The sequence below is a fragment of the Helianthus annuus genome, chromosome 13 (genome assembly GCF_002127325.2).
Source record: "Helianthus annuus cultivar XRQ/B chromosome 13, HanXRQr2.0-SUNRISE, whole genome shotgun sequence".
In the NCBI taxonomy this organism is placed as follows: domain Eukaryota; kingdom Viridiplantae; phylum Streptophyta; class Magnoliopsida; order Asterales; family Asteraceae; genus Helianthus; species Helianthus annuus.
This window is the reverse complement of record NC_035445.2, coordinates 58,383,136-58,389,366: the sequence shown is the minus strand read 5'-3', so window position 1 is coordinate 58,389,366 and position 6,231 is coordinate 58,383,136.

Below are 6,231 nucleotides of genomic sequence, written 5' to 3'. Positions count from 1 at the left end.
CGAGTACTTTAATGATGTAAGGATCACCGACTCAGTTTAGTTATCCTATCCACTTGAGGATCACCTGACTCTAATCTTTGCATTGTCTTCTTTGTAGAAATTTGCTGAGATCGAAGACTATGTAGGGAATGTTGAAGAGCTGGACCAGAAGTATACAGACCTCCAGCAAGTTGCGATGCTCAAGGATCACAAAATTGCTGACCTCCAAAAAGCCCTTCAAGACGCCAAGACCGAGACGGCTAAAGTCCTGATCAACGCTGACTACGAGAAGCACGAGATCACACAGGAAGCTAAAGTCTCCGCTGCCGTTGCCATGTACAAGACCAAGCTACAGATGGCTCAAGAAGCTCATGTTCCTGCCTTTGATGGGAGCAGCTGGGACATGGAGGGCTGGAAGGCTAGGCTGGCTGAGTTGGAGGATGATGAAGATGAGGCTGACGAGGTTCTGGCAATCGAAGCTGGTGGCAGTGGCAAGGATCAGGCGAAAGATACTGGAGCTGGAGGGGATGATGATGCAGCGAAGGTGTAGGCTGCATGAATGGGCGATGAAGGACATTTCTAGACGTAGCCAGAGCCCATTTTTTAAATTTGCTAGTTTGTTTTGGTTATGGTGTTTTTTGTTGAACAATGACGGGTTGTACTCAAACAATAGTAATTAGGGCTAAGGATCATGGATCCTTCGAACAATAGGTAGGATTACAAATGGTGGAGGGATCCTCTGTTTGGGGGATGAAGCCATTGTGATCCTGCCGTCTTTAGATTCCTGCACTTTCTAGACCAATGAACAACGGACACCCTTTGCCAACCCATGTGGACGGGCCACGTTTTGCTGGTAGAAATGTGGGTTGGCAATTTTCACAACCTTAAATGGTTTAAACTTTTGTGAATAAAATAACTTTAACTTTTTGGCTTATCCTGTGTTGATATCCTTGTTAATATTTTACTTTCCAACTGTTGTAATGTTCATTTTGTTTAAACTTATCAAGCCTTGAAAAAATTTAAAAAAAACATCCCCAAAAAGTTTAGGATATGATCAAGGATCACATATTCCATAATCGATAAGTTCTGAAAAGTAATATAGTTTAAGAATCATAAGTTCAGTTGTCAAAGGATAAGGGTTATTCAAATAAATAATGAATAAAATCAAAATAGTTAAGGATCATACCTGAGAATCCAAGTTAGGATCCTATCCTTTAACACTTATAATCAGGATAACCCAAAAGACAAACCTTAGTAGAAGGTAAGGATCAAGGATCCTTGGACGTTTAGCTTCAAAAACCTGAAATAGGATACAACTTGGGACTAAGCCAATATAAGATAAAAGTTAGCAAGTGGGGACAAGCCCAGAGGATAACTGGGGACAAGCCCAAAGGATAACTGGGGACAAGCCCAAAGGATAACTGGGGACAAGCCCAAAGGATCGTGTGTAAACTGGAGTATGGCCCTTACTGGCGACTATCCAAACTTAGTGACATGAAAATGCCAAAACCTTGGCTAACGTGAAAACGTTAGAAACCTTAGGAACGGATGTATGGTACGTCTACCATTATACGTAGGATCCTGGGTATAGCCAGTACAATGGAATTGTCAGCCCCTAAAGCGAGTACTGGTCCCATTGCCATGAACTGTACCAGGATCATCGTGCGCTACTGGCGAAACTGGGGTCAAGCCCATATAATTAGATGCTTCTGTGGATAATCAACCCTTTGCTAAGGATACCTGAACCTTCAAAACTCAGAATCAAGTGAAAGGTGGATAAAGGATGCAGGATCCATATCCTTATATGAGAAAATAAAAGAATGAAATAGTTTGAGATTAGAATTTTACCAAAATAAGGATCATCTGTGCTGTAAGGATCCTTCAAGGATACTTATCATGTGAGGATCACGGATCCTTGTCACATGAAGTATTTCTTCAAATGGACAACATTCCAGGCTCTAGGTAGCAAATCACCTTCCATTGTTAGCAATCGATATGCCCCCTTTCCTGCTTCAGCTTCAATCAAATAGGGGCCTTCCCATTTTGGTGCCAACTTTCGATCAGCAGGATTGGTGGTATTCTGAAATGCTTTCCTTAATACCATATCACCAACTTGGAATTTCCTAATCCTGACATTTTTGTTGTAGGCTCCAGCCATCCTTTGTTGATAACTAGCTATCCTTATCCTTGCCAAATCCCTGATTTCTTCTATAGTATCCAAGTCTTGAACCAAGATTTCAGCGTTCTCTTCAGGATCATGAATGCTTGTTCTTGCAGTTGGAACCACCATCTCTGTAGGGATCACTGATTCTGCCCCAAATACCAAAGAAAATGGAGTTTGGCTTGTAGAATTCTTAGGAGTTGTCCTATCAGCCCAAAGCACATAAGGTAGTTCTTCTGCCCATTTTCCTTTCTTGGATCCAAGCTTCTTCTTCAAATTGTTGATGATGATCTTATTGGATGATTCTGCCTGACCATTAGCTTGTGGGTGGACTGGTGTTGATGTTATCATCTTAATCCCCCAGCTGTCACAAAAGTTAGTAGTTCTGCCCCCAATAAATTGGGAACCATTATCACATATAATTTCAGAAGGAATACCAAATCTAGTTATAATGTTTCTCTTAAAGAAGGATATAACGTCCTTTTCTCTGACTTGGGCAAAGGCTTCAGCCTCTATCCACTTAGAGAAGTAATCAGTCATAGCAAGCATGAACACTTTTCCACCAGGTGCCTTAGGAAGCTGACCAACTATATCCATACCCCGTCTCATAAATGGCCAAGAGGAGGATATAGGATGCAAGAATTCAGCCGGTTGATGAAGGATATTGTTGTGTCTCTGACAAGGATCACACTTCTTAGCATACTCCACAGCATCTCTCTTCATAGTTGGCCAATAGTACCCTGTCCTCAGGATCCTCGAGAATAATGCCCTGCCCCCAGTGTGATTTCCACAATCTCCTTCATGGAAGTCTTTTAAAACTTCTTGGATTTCAGGATCCTCAATGCATCTTAAGTATGGTCCTGCAAGAGATCGTTTATACAACATATCATTTAATATTGTGAATTGGGATACCTTAATTTTGAAAGCCCTAGGGTTTTCTCTTGTAGGAATCTCTCCATGTTGTATGTATCTCATGATTGGGAGAATCCATGATCCTGAATGAGATTGAGTATCATCACTAGGGATGATTGCAGAATCCTCTCCTATCTCCATAGCCACATGATCCTCGATGGCAGGAGTCAGGATATGGATAATGGGGATGCTTTTATCCTCCGGGATCTTCAAAGATGATCCTAGATTAGCCAATGCATTAGCTTCTGTATTTTCCTCCCTCGGTACCTGTGTCAAACTAACGGAAACAAAAGAGAGTGCCAATTCTTTGACTATCTCCAAATATTTGGTTAGCTTTTCACCTTTAACAGCATAGGATCCATTAAAGTGATTAGTGATTAATAATGAATCTACGTGTACCTCAAGATACCTGATCCTCATATGATTAGCGATTTGCAAACCAGCTATCAAGGCTTCATACTCAGCCTCATTATTAGTAGTTTGGAATTCACAAGCTATAGAGTGGGGTATTATATCCCCCTGTGGCGATTTTAGTAGTATTCCAAGCCTTGTTCCTTTAACATTGGAGAATCCATCTGTATAGAGTATCCAAGGATCCTTAGTTTCCTCTAGCTGTTGGACTTCTAATTCGGCTTCTTTTTGCAAGTCACTACTGAAATCTGCCACAAAATCAGCTAAGGCTTGGGATTTAATGGCTGTCCTAGGCTCATATCTTATATCATAAGCACTAAGCTTCACTGCCCACTTAGCCATCCTTCCTGACATCTCAGGTTTCCTGAGAACATTCGTAATTGGAAAATTAGTTTTAACAATAATGGCATGAGTTTCAAAAAAATGTCTCAATTTAGTGGATGCCATGATTAAAGCAAGAATAAGTTTTTCCAAATGAGAATACCTGGACTCATCATCAAGCAAACTCTTACTTACATAGTAAACAGGATGTTGTGTACCTTCGTGATCCTTAACAAGGACGGCACTTACTGCTTTTGAGGATACTGCAAGATATAAGGATAACACATCTCCTTTTCTAGTTTCATCAAGGCAGGAGCCGAGGACAGGTAATCCTTGAGAGCTTTGAGAGCATTTTCATGCTTTTCAGTCCAATCAAACTTTTTGTTCTTCCTCAAGATATCATAGAACCCTTTACATTTCTCTGAGGATTTGGATATGAATCTGTTTAAAGCTGCAATCCTGCCTGTTAACCTCTGAACATCCTTAGCGTTGGCAGGGGACTTGATGTTCACTATAGCTTTGATTTGTTCTGGACTGGCTTCGATGCCCCTCTTTGTCACTATATACCCTAAGAATTTACCTGCTTTTACACCAAAGTGACACTTTGAAGGATTAAGTTTCATGTTATATTTGTCAAGGATATTGAATGCTTCCTCCAAGTCTCTCAGGTGATCCTCAGCCTTTTTAGATTTAACCACCATGTCGTCTATATAAACTTCCATAGTGTATCCAATCTGATCCTTGAACATCATATTTACCAGCCTTTGATAAGTTGCACCTGCATTTCTTAGTCCAAACGTCATAGCAATATAACAGTATATACCAGTTGGAGTCATAAAGGTTGTATCCTCTTGATGTGATGGTTCCATCTGAATTTGCTGAAATCCAGATGAAGCATCCATAAAAGTTAACAGTTCATGACCCGCAGTTGCATCCACCATGGAGTCAATGTGGGGTAATGGGAAAGGATCCTTGGGACATGCCTTATTTAAATCGGTAAAATCGACACACACCCTCCACTTTCCGTTTTTCTTTTGAACTACAACCACATTGGCCAACCATCTTGGATACTTGACCTCCCTAATCATACCTGCTCGGAGTAACTTTTCTACCTCTTCCTGGATAATGGCATTTCTTTCTTGTGCAAACTTCCTCCTCTTTTGATGGATTGGTTTGAACGACCTGTCAATGCCAAGTTTGTGAGTGATTACATCTTTAGATATACTTGTCATGTCTTCGTGTTTCCATGCAAAGGTAGTTTTTCTCCTTTTGAGGAAGGATATCAGGCCTTCTTTCATTTCGCCAAGGATCCCTGATCCTATGTAAAGTTTAGACTCAGGATCATGAGGATCCATATGGATTTCTACTACATCCTGCTCTCTTGCCTCCAAGACATCTCTCGGAGGTTGCTTTGATTGCTATTGCTCCCTTGACATTGAGGCTGGTTTCATTGATGAAGTGTAGCAGTTCTTAGCCTCCTGCTGATCACTATCAATTTTCACTATCCCCCATGGGCTAGGAAGCTTCACACATTGATGATAAGTGGATGGGACCGTCTTCATGTCGTGTATCCAAGGCCTGCCAAGGATAACGTTACAACAAGACAAACTATCAATAACACAAAATTTTTGGTAAGAATGTAGCCCTTCAATATAGATTGGGAGTTTAATGTCCCCCAGAGTATTCTTAGTCTCGTCACTGAATCCCACAAGTACTGAGGATCTTGGTATGATATCGGATTTTCAGGAATATTCATTTTCTTAAGAACATCAAGCTGGATGATATTCACAGAGCTCCCTCCGTCTATAAGGATCCTGCGAACAAAATGGTTAGAAATAAAAAGAGTAATAACCAAACCATCGTGATGAGGATCTTGAATGTCGACACGATCGTCCTCATCAAAAGTTATGATTTTTCCTTTAGTGACACTGGATGTTCGAATGGGTCTATCTCCATTATCCATCTTGGTTTCCTTTGCATGTCTTTTTGCTGCAGAAAAGGATGTTCCACAAATGTCTGATCCTCTAGATATAAAGTTTATAACTTGTGCGTCTGCTGGAGGGGCTGGAGCTTTCTCTGGGATCCTTTCAGGATCCTAAGTTCTTGACTTCTTTCTCCCCAATAATTCTTTCAAGTGCCCCTTGCTCAACGAGTATCCAATTTCTTTTCTCAATGCGATGCATTCTTCTGTGAGATGCCCAAAATCTTCGTGATATGCACACCATTTTGATTTATCTTTAGTTACAGCTGGTTTGTCATTTTTTCTCGGCCACCTGGCTTTATCACCTAGATTCTGCATCGCAAGGATTAGTTCATTGTTATCAACAGAAAAACAATATTCAGAAATTGGAGGATAATCCTCATCATCCTCTTCATGTTCTACAGCATGCACATTCTGGTTATCAAATTTGTTGTAGGATCTGAACTTGTTGTTCCTGAATGAGGAT